Here is a 20,032-nt window from a genome sequence, read left to right on the forward strand (position 1 = left end):
ATAAGGGGGAACACTACATAGGGCACTGCATTTGGGGGGACCACTACTGGGGGCACTGTATAAGGGGAACTAATGGGGGGCTGCATAAGGGGGGCCACTACTGGGGTACTGTAAAAGGGGCACTACTAGGGGCCTGCATAAGAGGAACCACTACTGGGGACATTGCATACTGGGGATACTGTATAAGGGGCACTACTGGGGTTAAGGTGCATATGGAAAGGAGTGTTCAGATTGACGAGAAAGGGGTGTGTGTCATGTTGACATGCCCCCTTTTTAAATGACCATGCCCTTTGTGACCACGCCCATTTTTTTGCTGCGAGCGCCTTGCCTGGGCTCCAAATACCTAGTTATGCCACTGCACATTAAGCAATGCCCCCAAGTAGTTGTGGCCCTTTAGCAATGCCTCCTGTGGCTATGCACATTAAGCAATGCCCCCAATAGTTGTGCATATTATGCAATGCATCCAGTAGCTGTGCCCATTATGCAATGCCCCCAGTAGTTGTGGCCCTTAAGCAATGCCCCCTGTAGTTGTGGCCCTTATGCAATGCCCCCTGTAATTGTGCCCATTAAGCAATGCCCCAGTAGTTGTGGCCATTATGCAATGCCCCTAGTAGTTGTTGCCCTTATGCAATGCCCCCTGTAGTTGTGCCCATTAAGCAATGCCCCCAGTAGTTGTGGCCCTTATGCAATGCCCCCTGTAGTTGTGACCATTACACAATGCCCCTAGTAGTTGTGGCCTTTATGCAATGCCCCCTGTAGTTGTGCCCATTAAGCAATGCCCCCAGTAGCTGTGGCCCTTATGCAATGCCCCCTGTAGTTGTGACCATTACGCAATGCCTCCAGTAGTTGTTGCCCTTATGCAATGCCCCCTTAAGCTGTGCCCATTATGCAATGTCCCCAGTAGTTGTGCCCCTTCTGCAATGCCCCCTGTATTTGTGCCCATTAAGCAATGCCCCCAGTAGTTGTGGCCTTTATGCAATGCCCCCTGTAGTTGTGACCATTAAGCAATGCCCCTAGTAGCTGTGGCCATTATGCAATGCCCCCTGTAGTTGTGACCATTACGCAATGTCCCCAGTAGTTGTTGCCCTTATGCAATGCCCCCTGTAGCTGTGCCCATTATGCAATGCCCCCAGTATTGTGCCCCTTCTGCAATACAGCCTGTAGTCGTGAACCTTAAAGTAATGCCCTCAGTACTAGCTCCCCTCCTCACCCACACCCATGTGAAGAAACTTACCTGTCTTCATGCTGGCACCGCTCCATGCCATCAGGGGTCCTGAGTCCCGCCGTCACTGCTGCGCTTACGCTGCCTGCTGGGTTTAGCTGGATGGAAGTGGATAGATCCCCTTCAGTTTTTGTACCCTGACGTCATCAACTACTGTCCAATGTCATTCCCTACCATCCAAGTATGCATAGAGGGGGAATGTAATTTTGTGGCGAGCGGACAACTTTTTTTTTTGGGTGGATTGTATGGGCAGGGGAACTGTATTTCCGCCCTCACTCCGTGTCACTTCCAGGTAGAGAAACTGAAAGGGAAATATATCTTTCCCTAACTGGATCCAGCAGGCGCGCGGGCTCCTCACATCGCGTGTGACGTCATGACATCACCCGCGCACTGCATCCCTGGCCTCTGAAGCAATCAGAGGCTTTTTTAGCCTCTGATCGCTTCAGAGGCCAGCGTTCACAGTTCCAGTGGGGGTCTGCCAAGTCGCATCGCAAAAACAAAAGAGCTGCATGCGGCTTCAGCTGCTGTTATATACAGTACAATTGACATTGTTCACTTTATAACTTTCTTCTTATTTTGGTTCTGTCCCCTAGACTGACTCTAACCTACTGTACAGAAGACTCCTCTCTCAGTTCCACTCCACTCAACACAATTTTTTTGCACACTTAACATAATTTGTATCAAGTTGTAGAGCTCACTCACTCCAGGTTCTCATGTTCTCTTCCCATATTTGTTCTCCTACCCTCTCCCTCTACCTTATCTGCCATGTCTACAGACCTCTATCTTTATTCCCTATAGCAGTGGTCCCCAAACTTTATTGAACCACGGCACCCTAGAGTATCAGCATTGTTTTCATGGCACCCCATAGCTAAAAGTTTGTTATTGAGAAATTCAGAAAGTAAATTGTGCTGACCTGTCATCCTTAGGCTCAGTTATGTGGTGGTGGACAGGTTTGCGCTTCTGTTTGTCCACATATTTACATTACATTGACCATAAATAATTTGATTTAGTGTTGGACCACTAACCTGAGGCACCCTGCAAGTGTCCTCAGGCACCCCAGGGTGCCACGGTGCACAGTTTGGGAACCACTGCCCTATACTAATGTTTTCTTGTTTGCTGAGGGAAAACGCCACTCCTGTTGAGTTTCCATGGCTCTGAAAATCTTCCCATTAATGTGAACAGGCTAAAATAAATGGTCCGTGGTTTGAGGGGCTTGTAGAAGAGAGAGACGATATAGTATTTTTGCAAAAGACAGCTCACAGTCTCCTTTGCAACTTCAAGGTGTGCAATTTACAAAAACATTCTTTGCTTCTGATACTGTACCTGTAAGAAAATATGTGTTGCTATTTTGATACACAAGCTCCCTTTCGTCTGGTCTAAAATTTTACTGTGGACGCCTCTCTACCATTGTTTTTACTCTTTGTTTTTGTTTGATTCCCAAAATGATTGCCAGATTCTCCAGTACTAATTCAAAAAGCTTGCCTTCTTACTGAAGGTCGATTTTAATAGAATAAAAATCGATCAACAACGATGTTGTGTTTCGGGGGGCTAAATCACATATCTACCAACACATTTTTTTTTATATAGTATTAAAGTGTTAGTAAATATGTGATTTACCCCCTGAAACACAAAATCAATGTTGATCGATTTTTAATTGATTAAAATTGACCTTTAGTAAATTTACACTCGCATACAGTATGCTTTTGGTCTCCTATTCTCTGTTGCATACGGTCACTGCTCCCGAAATTAATCCCTTCTCTTGGATGGATCACTCTGGAGTGCATGTCTCACTGACTTGCTCAAATCCTCATCACCTCGAAGACTCAATTTACTTAAGTAGACTTCATTCCAAAAGATTAAGGAGGAACTTACAGAACCCTTGAGCTGAATACCTTTGATGATGTGATGCAGGGAGTTATCTGAAAGGCTTATAAAGTAACTAGCAGAGGTAGCCTCTACTTTAAAGATATTACCTGTGTGGGAGATCACTTCTCTAGAAAGTTAACTTGTGAATCTCCTGGTACAGCACCAAAGCTCTCTTCACAATAACTCCTTGACCTAAAAAACTCCCTTATAAGGTAAATTAAACACATTACTCTCTTATATAGGGTGGAATTCAATTCAGCGTGATGCTGAATAGCTCTGGGAGGGAGCTCCCGGGGCTATTCAAGTCGGAAAATGCCGGTTCTCGCGACATAACCTGGGTGTTTACTCGTGAGAACCAGCATTCTCCAACTAAAGTGCCGGCCAAGAGGCTGTTGGTGCTGCACTAATGCGGCAAACAGCCGCACAGCCGGCACTTTTGTCAGAGTTCTCCTCGCATCCCCTGGAGGGTGCAAGAAGAAATCCTTTAGCCTGACCAAAAATCGCATTAAATTGAATAGCTTTGGGAGCTCCCACCAGGGAGCTGTTCATCATCGCTTTGAATTGAGGGCCTGATTCAGCTTTGGGAATAGAGTGAGAATCAGCATGTAACTGATCATCTTAGTGAAATACCCAGTATTACAAAAAAATTGCAGTACCAATATTGACAGATTTCAATAACAAATATTGTGTGGATTCTTTTTTAGAAGGCGGCCACGTTGGTCATTGCAGGACATGGCCATGGTTCATAAACCTAGCTGCAGTCATCAACCAAAGGGTTTGTTGCTGTTGTATGCAATGGGGAGGAGTTTATGGCACAAGTGAAGGAAGGAAAAGCACATGTCCATGACAGCTTACAGTATATGACACCAAGGGAAGAGATAGTGAGTAAGGACCATTGAGCAGTAGGTTAGGATGAGAGCTTGTAGCCTTTGATAAGAAGAGGATTTTACGAGCCTGTATGACGTTTTGTAGAGAGGTGGAGAGTCTGATAGGGAAAGGGAGAGAGTTCCAGAGGTAGGCAGCAGCATGAGCAAAATCTTGGAGGCGGGAATGAGAGGAAATGATTATCCTTTTACGGAGGATCATATTGGTTTATCTGCATTACGTCTTGACTGCTCTATAGAACACTGTACACCCTCCCCCACCTATCCCCTTTCCCGGATCATTCACCACTATAACTACATTTATTTTCATATTACAAAAAAAAAAAAAAGCCTTTCCTTGAGTTATATTGTGAAGTTCATGTGAGAGGCGCAAAGACCAGCCCAACAAAAAAAGGATAAGGCCCGCGGCATGGCAGCAGCCTAAGCAATGTAAGGAGCAAGTAAAATATATTGAAACAAAACAGGAATCAAATGGATATGGCAGGGAAGTACTTGTTTGTAAATCTTGATCTTGTTCATTAAATCTTTGTAGTCCACCCAAAATGAGGTATAGTTTTCGGTAAAGTTATACTTTATCATCTAAATATATTAGAATACAGTTACTGTAGGTAACAATTGTTTTTAAGTACTCACAGTACAGTAACATTGATAGACTCACAGCAGGTTAGCAAGGAGTTACAATTTATCTGCAAGTTTGTCTTTAGCATTCTGCTTATGGACATATGGAACAACTGGAAGGGTTAATGTTCTAGCAAGGATTTTACAAATGATATTTCCCCTGCAGTGGCTGTAATGACATCATTATGCAGTTTCATATAAACAATTAGTGAGCCGGCACTTTCCCCATCGCTCACCTGGTGATATTTTTACAACTCTGTAACTATAGATCTACTGACTGAAATTTTTTGTAAAGAAATAATTTCCAAAACCCTTGCCAGTGTGAAATTAATTCATATGCAAACTCCAATAAATAATTCAGGATTATAAAGAGAAATGTACTACAAAATGAATTTATAGCTTCTCCTGCCCCAGTCCAACTCTAGACTTTATACATTCTTAATCACAATAGGATTTTGTGAAATACAAAATAGTTATACATTTATATGCAGTTCACGATGCTACAACTTTACCCGAGAGGAGGTAAAGTAAGGAATAATTCAGGCTAGAGTTGCCCGTAGGCATGAGAGCTCACACCCTTTACCCCAACATGAATACTGGCAGTGGCTTCAGCACTTCAAGAACACGAACACACGTGATAAATAATTAGCTGACTTGAACACATACGCACACCCATGCAAACAAAGGCAGCTGGCAAATAACATTTCGGTTTAGTGGCCCCTATTATGCATCAAATTTATATATTTGGATTTGAGTGATTGAATCTTTATTTAAAAAAAATGGTTACAAAGATTTACAATGCATAAATTCATCCAAATCCTAATTTAACTAAATGAAACCAGAACGAGTTAATGCGTATTTAGTAAAATTACACAGAATCATACGTTGTGTGTTCTGTAATATTACATATTTACTCTCATGTATAGTAAATTTAGAGATACAGTATAACAGTATTAAAATTTCCTTCAACCCAAAACTTGCTAAATTCCCTTGAGAAAAAAAACAAAGCGAAATGATTACTATGGTACAACAACAGCATTCAGCAGGGCCGTGGCAAGCTGGGTGAGCAATGGATGAGGATATTTCCTGTGCATTACACTTCCATGTCTTTAGTGCATCAATCTTATCCATAGTACCATATGCATTGTTATATATATATATGCGGCTAGCAGATAATTATCACAACACGTTGGGTAGACATGCATCAGTACCACATATCCCAAAAATTGCTTGGATTGATGGAGTGTAGTGTTGATTTACCCAGCACTTTCTATATGATAGTAACTTACATTGTTTTGATTCAGAGTTTCAAAGCGCAACGAAAACTTCAAGCACGCTGGTCGTTCTCCTTCTGTAAAGAGCAGAACAAACACAATAATTAGCTGCATTGTATGGTAAGTCCTTAATGAACATGATCTGAGACCGGGGTATTACAGGCCTCTCAAATCCTCATCATCATACAAGTATTGGTGCTTTGTATGCAGTATTCTATGAATATTCAGTAAGCATATGAGCAGACAGAAATACAGATGACTTGGCTGATGTAAAATATCAGCCACAAACAGCAATGTAAAGGTGTCCCAGTGACACAATTACTGTGATAAAATAACAGGATGCTTATGTGTCATTATAAGGAGACATTTTTAAAAAATGATTTTAAAGACATAACAATACCTTAGTTTTGCTCTTTAGGAAGATAATCAATAAAACACACATGGACTTTTTAACTTAACAAAATAAAAATGTGCAACAACCCATTAACCCATTGCGACCAATCAGAAATTGGCTTTGATCTATATAATTAAAGTCAGACAATGAAGACAAATGCCTGATTGGCTGCAATGTTTTATTACACATTTGCACATTGTTACTAAAAAACCTTCATATTGTTTTTAAAATGACTAATGATCCACAATAAAAGATTCCTTAAATGATTATCTAAAGCTGGACATACACTGAATGATAATTCTGAGCTGGTCGATGCGCGGCAGTTTAGCTGGCAAACAATGGCCGTCTTCTAAACTGACAGCCAATGCAGGTCCAAATTATGTACACTGAACAGATTATCGTTCAGTGTACGAACATGAATTGGGATCATTTGATTTGATTATCAAACAAGTCTGATCGTACTGACTGCCGTTCAACTGATATATAGCAGTAAAGGTAAAATTGTGCCTACACAGTGTGCAGCATATGAAGGCATGGGAATATTGTTCAATCGCTTTATCCCCTCATCCCATGTGGTTGGATCGTGAGGCTTGTCGTGTAGTCTATGGCCAGTTTAATGCAGGTGTGGCAGATAAGCAGGGCTGAAACTACAATAACCAGTGAACTCTGACAATTATTAGCTAGAAAGACACGTTGGGACTCGCAGTTTGTCAGTAACTGGGAGGACATCTGTTGGAGGGCGGAAGGCCTAGTCTTAAGTAATATGGATTTGTTACCACGTATGGCTATTTCACCATGTCACATACTTAATCAGCCACAAGAGCCGATGTCACGTGCTTGATAGAAACTGTCAGGGGAAAGGTACTGAAAAACATATACAGATTCAACGGGGAAAACTTAAAAGGATTTGAGAGGAAGAAATGTCAGAAACATCATCTGCTGCATTAATGGTAGATGGGAAACCTACAGCTTCTGTCACTTCAGATAGCAGTGTTATTAATGAGAGTGACAGTTTCTCGCTATAGAGTACAGTTAAGATTATTTCAAAATTAACTTCTATATGAGACTAACAGCTATCTAATGAATTCAATACCATTGGCCTAAGGATGAGGAAAGACTCACATATATAATTATGTACCATCAGAGTATATGGGATTTAGTATTTTAGGTACATATCGTGGTCTAAGGAATTATTGTGAAAATCTTACATTCATTCCATATTCCGTGCTGAGAGTCTACACACAGTGTTATTAATTCTGCTTTACAGTTACTCTCTTCTCATAGATCATCATCATTGTTGGTTTTCATAATTAAAATCCAAAAATGAAATACTGGTTTAATTCATCTGCGACATTTTACTGACTCAATGAAACAATAAATTCTAATTACAGGAACATTGGTTGTGGAAACATTGAGCTGCTCAGACAGATATGATGCTGCTATTCCAACCTTTGCATTGTAAAACACATCAAGGTCGGCTTGTATGGAACGCGCTCATTTACGGTCACCGGCACCACTTAGGTTTGAAGACAGAGAGAAAGACACAACATAAACATACTATTTTGAAGTAAAAGTAATAAAAATAATGATGGCAAACCACATGCTGTACACTCTTATGATTACTGTAATAGCATTTCAAAGAACAGTACTCTAACACAATAAATACCATTGGCAGGTCACTAGGGTTTTGATGTGCCAGGTCAGGAACCTTAGGGTTGACCTTAGTATTAGGAGAGAGTATGAAGCTAGGCGGCTTGACCAAACTCCTCTTTACGCACTATGGAAGTAGTGGGTAAAGGTGCGTACACACTAGACGATGTGCAAACGATGCAACATCATTAACGATATCCCTTGAACTTCCGGACATACGTTATAGTGCATACACATTAGACAACTGAACAAACGATCAGACGATTTATTGTTCGTCGTATGAATTGTTTCATCGCTAGCGATATGTCATTTGCTCTCCTAAAGCCTCACGACCATCTTAAAGATCTCAGCTGAATTTAAATAAGGGGCTGGACTTTGTGGAGGGTATAAAAAGCGGCCACCATTTTAGCTCTGTGCATTTTTGCTCTGTGACTAGTGAGGCTTGGTTTATACCTGCTGAATGCTGCACATTGCTTGACTGCTCTGTTTTATTTTGCCTGGCTAAACAAAGTGCTTTATTTCTTCTCTTGTGATGGATCCTTTCCACTATCAAGTGATGACATCATATGCTGCTGCTGTGTTGTTAGAAGCTGATAGGGAGAGTGCTGAGAGAAGAGTGTTGCGATCCTGTTGGAGAAAGCAGTGGCTGATGCAGAGGGAATCTCACTCTCATATGCCGCTGCTGATGGGGATAAGGGAGAATAACCCTCAGGACTACTGCAATTTGCTGCGAATGGATGACGCCACCTTCCAGGAGTTGCTTAGCTTGGTGGTGACGCCCGACATCCGAAGGCAGAAGACCAAGGTGCGGAGAGCCATTCCTGCTGAGGAGATGCTGGTGGTTACCTTGAGGTTCCTGGCTGACCTGAAGTTTGGGTCCCTCATCTCTCCTCAGGCTTTGGTCCTAATCATCCCTGACACATGCAGAGCTATCATTGCAGTCCTGAGGCATCAGTACAGTACTTCAAGGTAATTAAAATAAAACACACAACACATTTTATTGCGCAAAAAATTAGTTTTTTTTATCTAGACACCACCATTTTCAATGGCAACAAATATATATTAAGATAAACATATACTTTTTCAAATTACTGAAAATAAGCACAATGAAACAAATAAAAGGCACATTTATAAAAAAAAAAAAAAAAGTGCATTTAAACATTGTTAATAACATGCACAACAATGCTGATCACAAATATTACAGGTTTAATTAAAATTAAAGAATTGGGGGTCATCTTCAGGAGTCTCACACTGCTTCAGGGCAGAAAAGACTTGACCCGAAGCTGTATGTAGACTCAGACACGAGGGGGTGGAGGAGGTGGTGGGGGAGGGGGGATATGATGGGGTTGAAGCCCTCATTGTGTTTGAGGGGTGTGGGTGACCTGATGGGTTGGGATGAGTATAAGGGTGGGGCTGAATGGATGGCTGTGAGAGTGCTGTTGCTTGTCGCAGAATGAGCTGGGGCGCAAACTCATAAATCCCTGTATTTGGGGTCAGAGTGTTACGTCTTGCCCTAGTGAGGAAATCATTACATATCCGCTCAAATTCAACCTGCTGTGGCTCGGGGACTAGCTTCAATGTACTGTAAGCTCAAGTGGTCTGGGGGGGTAGTCAGCACCTTCTCCGCCTTAGAAATAAGGAACTGCAGCAGTAGGGGCTTGTGTTTTCCTCTGCTTTTTTTTTGATCTTCTCAGTGGGTTGTTGTGTTGGGGTGCTGCACTCAGCCTGGGTGTCTGCATCACTGTCAGTATAATGTGGGATGGTTGACCAGGGCCGTAGCTAGGGTAGTGCGGCCGGTGCCATCGCACAGGGCACCACAGGACAGGGGGCGCTGTTTGGGCCTGTCAAATTTCTGTTTAATATCATTCTTACTTGTAGCTTCCTCTTATTTCATCCCCAGCATCTCCTGGCCTCTCCTATCTCTTCCTTGTCCCTTCCCCATGAAGCCATGGCCCTTTATTGGGTGCATTATGTCACTTTGAAAAATGAGGGGGGCGCCAATGCTCTTTCTGGCACAGGGCACCAAAAAGTCTAGTTACGGCTCTGTGGTTGACTCCACAGTTTCCTCTAGGTCAGATGTTGAAGATTGTAAAATAGTGAACTTATGTTAAAAACTGACCAGTATTTTTTTCTCACCCCTTTTTGTTCCCTTCTGCCGTTGAGGAATGGCAAAGTATTGCTGAGGAGCTCAAGCAAAGATGGAACTTCCCTAACTGCGGGGGGCGCTATTGATGGCAAGCATGTGCGTTTAATCTCACCTGCCAACACAGGATAATTTTATTACAATTACGAGTCGTTCTTAAGCATTGTCATCATGGCCGTGGTCAAGGCTAACTAAAAATTCCTTTTTCTGGATGTTGGAAAGAATGGCCGTGCCTCTGATGGAGGGTGCTTCATGCAGACGGCCTTCTACAACAAGCTCATGGCTAAAACTCTGAAGTTACCATTAACTGAGGAGACAAAGTAAGGGCTAGATTTCGTATTCGTGGCTGACGAGGCCTTTGCGCTCCTCGAGCATATTATGAAGCCATATGCACAGAGGGACCTGACAAAGGAGAAGAGGATCTATAATTATAGGCTATATCGGGCATGCAGGATTGTGAAAAATGCCTTTGGGATCCTCAGCAACCACTTCTGGATATTCCATAGGGCCATTAACCTGAGAGTGGACAAGATAGACTGGGTTGTCTTGGCTTGCTGTGTTCTCCATAACTTTCTGCAGCATAAGAACAGCCAACAGTGGACAGTGAGCGCAGCAACGATGTACACGGTGGCTCTTGCCCACCACGAAGAGCAGCAGGTAATACCAGAGGCTTGGAGTGTACCGCTCCTGACGCTGTTACTTTCACCTTCTTATATTCTTTCAAGAAGACTGTCCACAAGTTCTGTATTTTCTTCTTGACCCAGTCTTCATTAGCCTCAGGGTACTGCCTCTTACTAAATTACACTAATTCATCCATGGTCACACTTTTTTTGTTCTTATTCGAATAATCTGCCGCTATCACCTGCCAGACATTCTTTATTGCGGAAGATTTCAATAAAGCTAGTCCAGAAGTTGTGCTCCATGCCTGTATAAAATAAAAGAACAAATGGACAAAAGATGTGCTTGAGAGGTGGACAGCTTTTAGAGAGGGAAAAGGAAAAATAGTACATAAGCGCTGTCAGAAAAATAATAATTTAATACCAATAATGTATAGCTATAAAATAGTTTCAAGGAATTCTAAATATCAGATTAAAATACAGTTGAATCACATAACGATTAACACAGATGGTCAGTCATAATTAATATCCAAATGTAAAAAGGACAAAGAAAGGGAGCCAGTGGATAATCTGTTAATTCTGAAATTGTCTCTTGTTGGTATCAACACAGTTACAATTCTGTATCCACTTGATAGTAACACAGTTTTAATTCTGTATCCTTTTACGTGCACAAATAGTATGCACTGCCTTCCTTTCTGTATAAAAACAGCATGTATCAATCAAGCTGATAAAAGCACTGAAAATCTCCAATATCAGTAATGAGCTTGTTGTTTAGTTCCTATTTATGTCTGGAGATAGGAAAACACACATGTGGCAAATCCTGGGTATTCGTATTTCTAATAAATCGATCTTAGTGCTTGGCTTTATAAGGCAAGGAATAGCCAAAACTTAAATGCAGTCTGCCAATTTGTATACGAGTCCCGTTAATCCCACAGTTATTTGACTCGCATGCAGGGCACATAGCAGGCACAATTCAAATTATTTTTATATCTTCTAACACTTGTTATAGACGGCATATAGGATAAACCTCCGCAGGGTATTTGTATGCAGTGGTAGCTGGTTTGTAACATGTAATTGTCTCACCGATATTGGTTATCCCATAGGGCGTCTGCGTTTTATTCAGCGCGGGGTAGAGTATCCGTCTTCCACCGCTGCCGTGCTCAGTCTGTAGCACCGAGTCAATGCCACCCTGTATAGTGTTAAGGTGTTGACGGGTTAGCAGATTGAAGAAAATGCAGGGAATGTCTCTACGCGTTTCTCCACCTCCAATCCTTTCAGAGGCTTCCTCAGGAGACAGTTGTTGCTTTAGTGAGAGGGTCCTATATTGGTCTCTTGTCGCACAACTGTAATTACAGGGGGTATTTGAAAACTTAGCTAATATGGAAATCTCGACTTATGGTAGACCCCAAAAAATGGGCCCTTGGTACCAAAATTACAATAAATTTTATTATGTTGAATGGTTTTATTGTTGTTATTTTTATTGATTTTCATATTTTTTTTTTTTTTACTGTTTAAGCTAATTTTTTTTTTAGTAATTTTTTAACAACAAGAAAAAAATAAGACAGATCATAGTTCAATAGTGCTCTAAATTTAAAAAAAGACTCATACGTTTTAATATACATAACTTAACATAGATAATATATCTGTCCAGCAGCATAGACAATATTATTGGCAGTTGGTCATGGACATAACTATGGGTGGATAGTAGTGTAAAAAATATCAGTGTAATGTAGTAGCATTCATTAATAACTTGGCAAAGAAGTTGGCTGTCATTTTATGATTTTGAATTTTCGCTAAATACTCCGAAAAATCCAACTGTAAAATAGAAAAGTACAATGTGTAACTATGGACATTCATCTGCAGGTAAAACATAGCTTTTACAGAGCATGTGTTTTATATACATATATGAAAAAGTAAAACACTATCCCATTAGCATAACATCATTGGTCAGTAGCATTAGCATAGGTTGGCGGCCATTGCCATAACTATACGTGGTCATTAGCGTAATACACTATCTATTGGTGCTCAGCAGTGTGGTCTATAGCATAGGTGGTCAGTGGCCAGCAGGAGAAATTTATTTAAATGTCCACAAACATTTAATGAATAAGTACATTGGTGCTCAGCATTGTGGACTATTGCATAGATGGTCAGTGGTCAGCAGCAGGTGAAATGTTTTTATGTCTACATAAACATTGGTGGGCAGCAACAATAAACTGTTTGTAAAGTTTGCTTCAACAAACACATACCTCTCCTATCTGCCTGCGCTCTGCTGGCGTCTCTCTCCACGACTATCCAAGCACAAAATGGAGGAGGGGAGGGTCCGGGATGATGTCAGTATCGGCCAGGTCGTTGCAGATATCGTTCTGTCATTTGGTCGTGCGTACACATTCAACAATATGCTGCAAATCGTTAACAATATAGCCAAATTGGACTGCATGTACAGACGATGAAAGATGTGTCTAACGACGTGTGGGAACGCGCATCGTACACGATATAGTGCGTACACACTAGATGATGTGAACGATATATCGTACAATCTGGCCAATATCGGCCGGATCATATGATATATCGTCTAGTGTGTACGCACCCATGGGAACGCCTCCGTCTGGGCAGCCACACCCCCGGCCCACCCACCAAAGGGGGCGTGCTGTCACTCAACATCGACAGCACGCCCCCTTTGGTACGAGACCCAGAGCGACGGATTGCCCGTCACTATCTGGGTCTTGCGCATGCGCACAACGGACCCGGCTCCATCGTGCGCATGCGCACTGGGCCACCATCGACCCACTTGCGAGCGCTCGCGAGCGGGTCTGAATCAGGCCCTTAGTTCTCACCATTAGCTGCTCGGATCTGGTAAACCCTGATGTTTCATGAGTCAGAGTCAGCCGTGAATATAATCTCACCATTAATGCCAACTACATTCTTCTTTCCATTTCTAAGCCTCCGGCCTCATTCGGAATGTTTTTAGGTAAATGCACCAGTTCACAAGCACCTTCCCCTGTTACCACCCACAAACGCCTCATCCTGTCACTCAAACTAACGACCTGGCCAAGTTGAGGGAGAGAAAAATTTCCGATAGCAACAGCTAGTTTGCGGACGCGCATTGCGAAACTTACGCATGCGCTGTTTTGCGAACATCGCTGGGTACGACCGACTCTGAATGAGGTCCATATTCTATTACAAAATGAAACTGATACATGCCGGGTGAAAAAGATAAAATAGACAGAAATATAATATATACATAAAAAGGCCACATAGTTTAGGAGCATGTAAAGTCCCCATTTAAAATGAATATCTATCAATGGTTTCTAGTCGCTGTGCTGAATAATATACATAAAATAACTGGAGCGTTTAAACTTAAAATAAAAAATGTACCATTCTCTCTTTCACTCCAGGTTGTCATGTCAGAGTTTGAGTGACACCTGTGTAGGCTTGCTGTGCAGATATGCACTATGGGCCTGATCCAGAGTTAGGAGCAAATCCAAAATATTATAAAAAAAAAAACCCAGGAGGAATTTGTCCTGTAACAACCCATGTTGCAATGCTAGGGTGCAAACGCATTTCTTTTTATTGCATGCATGGAAAATACTGGCTGCTTGCACGTAGTGAACACATACTGGGCAACTTTTGTTTTGCAATGAAATTTAGAATTAAGCTACAACACTTCACAACTATAAGGGGTAAGCGTACTAAGTGTTGGTTTTACAGAGGTTTTGCAACCCCGGCATATCGTCGGGAAAATTAAAGCACCAAAGCACTAGATTTACTATTCAGAATTTGTTTCTGGGGTTTTGTAATGTGCATCTGTTTCATGTTAGCTTTTTGGCGGTTTCCATAATGGGATTTTGGCCAAACCGACAAAAATCCGCCATTAAACCGATGTTAAACTAACAGTTCTATCTCAGAAGCAGAGGAATAATCATGCACTTATAATGAAGGCAGTTATTATACTGTATATAGCAAAAGAAGACAAAGTGTTACATTGAGAATTCACTTATGAAGTAATACTATTTTATTAATATATTAGTGGAAAAAAGATTGTTTGTATTTATTTAGAGAACAATATTATTTATTACTTATAGTAAAGGGTAAAGAGCCTGGTTCAGAGTTGAACACCGATCACTCAGCCGCTGCATCTTTGTCTGTTTCCTTCAACCAAACCGTCACCACCCACAAACGGCTCATCCTGTCACTCAAGCTAGCGAGGCATCTATGCGCTGCGAGTGAACGTTTCCCGATCGCATGGACTAGTTCGCGCATGCGCACTGCGACTTATAAGCATGCGCAGATTGCAAACATTGGCAGGCTGTGTGCGAACGCAGCCTAGCGAGAGGGTCTGAATCGGGCCCATAGATCAACTGGGTAACCCGAAGGTTACTTAGGATGGCCGGGAAATTCACTCTGCTAGAGCCAGTGAAGCTGTGTCCAAGGAGGCAATCACTGGCTTCAACACGCCCGAGAAAACTGAGGCGATGCGCACGGGTTTTCCGGGGCGCTGCCTGTTGCTGTCACCAAATGCCAGCAGTATCTCAATCATGCTGCAGCATTTGGGGCACTGCGATCGACATCACAGCCCCAGATCTGCACATGCGCAGATCTAGAAACGTCAGAGATGTACGTAAACCATCGGGTTCGTGTACATTTCTGAATCAGGAGCAATTTTACAGTGCAACTATCTCTGCAGCAATCCACCAATCAGGCCTGTATGGTAGAGTGGCCAGACGGCAGCCACTCCTTAGTAAGAAGCACATGGCAACCCGCCTGGAGTTTGCCAAAATGCACCTGAAGGACTCTCAGACCATGAGAAACAATATTCTCTGATTTGATGAGACAAAGATTGAACTCTTTGGCATCAATGGCAGGTGTTATGTTTGGATGAAACCAGGCACCACTCATCACCAGGCCAATACCATCCCTACAGTGAAGCATGGTGGTGGCAGCATCATGCTGTGGGGATGTTTTTCAGCGGCAGGAACTGAGAGACTAGTCAGGATAGAGGGAAATATGAATGCAGCAATGTACAGAGATATCCTGGAGGAAAACCTGTTCCAGAGCGCTCTTGACCTCAGACTGGGGTGAAGGTTCATCTTTCAGCAGGACAACGTCCCTAAGCACACAGCCAAGATATAAGGAGTGGCTTCAGGACAACTCTGAATGTCCTTGAGTGGCCCAGCCAGCGTCCAGACTTGAATCCGATTGAACACCTCTGGAGAGATCTGAAAATGGCTGTGCACCGACGCTTCCCATCCAACCTGATGGAGCTTGAGAGATGCTGTAAAGAGGAATGGGCGAAACTGCCCAAAGATAGGTGTGCCAAGCTTGTGGCATCATATTCAAAAAGACTTGAGGCTGTAATTGCTGCCAAAGGTGCATCAACAAAGTATTGAGCAAAGGCTGTGAATACTTATGTACATGTGATTTCTTAGTTTTTTTTTTCTATTAAATTTGCAAAAATCTCATAAAAACTTTTTACACGTTGTCAATATGGGGTATTGTGTGTAGAATTTTGAGGACAAAAATGAATTTATTCCATTTTGGAATAAGGCTGTAACATAAAGTGTGGAAAAAGTGAATCACAGTGAATACTTTAAGGATGCACTGTAAGTAATTATTAATTGGTGTTTACAAATATATTTCAATAATGGGAATGCATTTATTATTTTAGGATTATATAAATGGTACCGACATCATAAAATATATAATGCTTCCTCCATCGTTAAAAGCATTTTTAAACACCATTTAAAAATTACTTAATAACCCCTTTAATATAATTACAGTTTGAGTCTCCAATATCCAAAATGCTTTGGACCAGGGGTATCTTGGATATCGGAATATTCTGTAATTTGAAATATTTGCATACCATAATGAGATATCTTGGGAATGGGACCCAAATCTAAACACAGAATGCATTTATGTGTTATATATACCTTATACACAGAGCCTGCAGGTAATTGTATACAATATTTTCAATAATTTTGTGGCTCAAACAAAGTTTGTGTACATACATAAAATTCATTTATGTTTCATATACACCTTATACAGAAAGCCTGAAGGTAATTGTATTCTTTATTTTTAATAATTTTGTAACTTAAACAAAGTTTGTGTACATTGATCCATCAAAAAGCAAAGGTTTCACCATCTCAGACATGCTAAAAACATTTCGTATTTCGGAATATTTGCATATGGGAGGCTCAACCTGTAATAATATTGCTCTCTTAATCAAATAAAATGTTTTCACTAATATATTAATAAAAGAGTATTTCCGTCATAAGAGAATTATCAATATAACAGTTTGTCTTCTTTTGCAATATATAACTGCCTTCATCATAACTGTATGGCATACTTGCCTACCCTCCCGATTCGGCCGGGAGCCTCCCGAAATCGGGTGCCGCACCCGGCCCCCCGGAAATGCAGGCAAGCCTCCCGGGCCCCAGCAACCCGTCCACCCCCCACTGCACTTACAGTATAAATCCCGGCAGCGGAGGGCCCGGTGACGCGATTCGGGCTGTATTGCGTCACTGTGGCCCCGCCCCCTGCCGCACAATGCCATTAATAAAGGCATTGGGAAGAGGGGCAGAGCCCTGATGACGCAATCGTGATGTCACGCCCACATGCTCCACCCCCAATAGCATGTCATTGTGGGCCGCGCCCCCTTTTTACCGCGACCCGCCCCCCCCCCCCCCGCTGACAAAGCCCGACAGCTCCCTACCGGAAGGAGGGAGTGAAATGTCGGCAAGTATGTTGCATGGTTATTCCTCTCCTACTGATTGATCAAATAGCTCAAACAACATGCTTTTGAAGCCATCTTGCTTGTCACAACCACTGTCTTTGTTTGGGCAGGTTTGTGGTCGGTTTTAAAGCCGGCTCTTCGTAAATACTGGGTTTCTGCGCTTGCAATATTATAAACATCGGTGGTGAGCTGATGTTCTATACTATTCTAAAGTGTTTTTTTTCTGCAGTTTCCCGTCGGGTTGGTTGCAAATCCGCCGGAAAAGACCAAACCAATGCTTAGTAAATCCTTCTCCATGGCTTGTTGTTGGACAAGACAAATGTTTAGGAAGGCTGCATAGGAAGATGACTATTAATACATCTGTATTGGGTAGTCACTGGTAGTATGTATTCTAAATGACTTAAAATAGCAGAAAAAGTGCAATTTGTATTATACCCCAATAATTAATGAGCGTATTAGTAATTTATAATTATTACTGTTATTTTTTTACTGTACTGTCATGTTATGAATGTGATAACCCAGTTAAGATCAATTGTCAGCTACACATACAATGTGAGCTAAAGAGTGCTAATTTGTGGTACACAATGTTGAGTGTGTTTCCTAGTGATAAAGAAGATACATGACAGAAACATAATCAGAAAACAGTACATGCAATGTAAGTGGGGTAATCGTGGCAAACTTTGCCGTTTTGTAGCTACGTATTTACTGCTGCAAATATTCCCGTGTAAACACAGCATAATTACTGTAGCTTTAGAGGCTGTAAAAATACACTGCATTTCGTAAGATTATATTTTTCCTTCTGTGGGCTCCTTTGTGACCTATTGTTATTTCGGGTATTCACAGCTCACATCTCCCTTATCTTGCTCCTATACAATTATTTTTCCACAAGTCACTGCTCTCACCTTCTGCATTTTATGTTATATATTCCCTTATCATGCAGAACCATGCGAATCTGATCCAACAGATGTGCCAGTGGTCATAGATGAACGATGTTCTCTTTTCTATGGGATTTATAGATGTACTTCCTTAACTGTATTTGCAAAAATAAAAACATTCACTTAAATTTAATATGCTGAGAAAAAAACTGACATTGTATAATTTATATCGCATTTACAAGATTGCAGTTTTTTATTCAACCGACACGGGCATAGAAAGATAAGTAACACTCTCACAGGGGTTAGTAGGAATCAAAATGATTTATTTAATCATTAAGAAATTTAAGACTAGACACAATCTGCTTTTTTTGCTCAATCACATGAAGGGTACTCGTTATCCACAAACAGTAGAGTCTGCAGTTGCAATGCACGGCGTGGACATGCACCGCAAACCAGCCAGAGCCGATAGAAAGCGGTGGCGGGCTTGGCGCTGTTGCAGGGTATATTTTAGGCTGCCCCATGTCGGTGATGAGCCCACAGCCCCACATGGTGGACACCTTGTTGATGGGTGGAAGTTGCAGCAGGGGGCACCGTGTCAGAGGGGTCTGTGGCTGCTCATCCCAGCAATGCAGCTAGGCTTTCTGTTTGCTGTAGAAGTGCTCACAAGTGGGGTCAGGGACCTGCAGCCCGAATGTTGGTGTGTTGCAGGGATCTAGTGTTCCCTCTCCTACTACTGTACAGCTTGGCCTTGTAGCCCTTGTGTCTATAATGTGTGTGTCTGTAGCTACTGCCTTTGTACCTTTTATTTCAGCTTTAACCCTGGGCACAGCACCAGCTCACTACTGGGATGTCTATGGCTTCTGCTGCAAAGCCATTTTTTTATTGCAGGCTTTTGCTTCCAGCCTGGCACTATGGGTTTTGCATCTGCTCCTGCGATAGCAACTGTTGCTAGTCAGGCTGCTGTGTCTTCTCCATCTGTTCTGCCTACTTCAACGGAGTTGGTCGCTAATGCTGTTGCCATAAACGATGTGACGTTATCTGTTGTCTATCTTCTATCCGACTGAAATAGCTCAAAACAAGGGGCATAGGCTGGCTGCAAAGCATGCTAGACTAGAGGTCCTTCAATAGACAAGTTAGGCGAGTGTATCGGGCAAAGGACGATGCTGAGGTAATGCACAACCCCCCAGGGGTTGTGCATTGCGACAATACTGCTGTATTATGCAACTTGCAGGCAACTTGTCATAATAAGATCCATAAAAGATCTTATGTAGAAGGGTTTAATCTTATGGTGCAAGCAAATAAGAGTTTAAGGCTGTTTGGACCAAAGGTGAAATTGGCTTGGCAGCATTGAAGTCCTATGAGAAATGGCTTGCAGGATTTAATATATTCTCTGCTTGCTACCATGAGACTCGCCAAGATGAGCAACTTAACATTATAAGGCACCTTCATCTGGTACACAGCATGCAGATGTCACCCAGAGGCATGGCTTGGTGTACCTACGATTAAGAATTTTGTTGAAGCAAGACAGTAGACTTTTAATGGACTTTGGGTGCGAGGATGTCAAGGGGTGAGTGGAGGTTACACAGCCTTTGCGTGCTTCATCTGACATTCCTATTACACGCATTGTATCAGGCCCCGCGTCAAAGTTAATGCAAAGCCAGCTTCTAGAGGCAGATGCTTTACTGTAATAACACCTCTTGCACGCAGGACCAGCGGTACCGTTTTTGACACCTCTGGCTGAGATGTGGTGGAGCCCACC

At 42.1% G+C, this 20,032-nt stretch overlaps 1 protein-coding gene across 1 annotated transcript in view; it reads right to left on the reverse strand.

The window, feature by feature from the left end:
• Positions 1-20,032, reverse strand: part of TSPAN4 (tetraspanin 4) — a 752,131-nt gene that overhangs the window by 397,286 nt on the left and 334,813 nt on the right. The window contains exon 4 of the mRNA XM_088470984.1: positions 5,880-5,941. The gene's annotated coding sequence lies outside the window, so the exon portion shown is untranslated. The remainder of the gene's footprint in view (positions 1-5,879; positions 5,942-20,032) is intronic.

This window comes from Taudactylus pleione, unplaced genomic scaffold, assembly GCF_031769625.1.
Source record: "Taudactylus pleione unplaced genomic scaffold, aTauple2 ptg000109l, whole genome shotgun sequence".
Classification (NCBI taxonomy): Eukaryota; Metazoa; Chordata; class Amphibia; order Anura; family Myobatrachidae; genus Taudactylus; species Taudactylus pleione.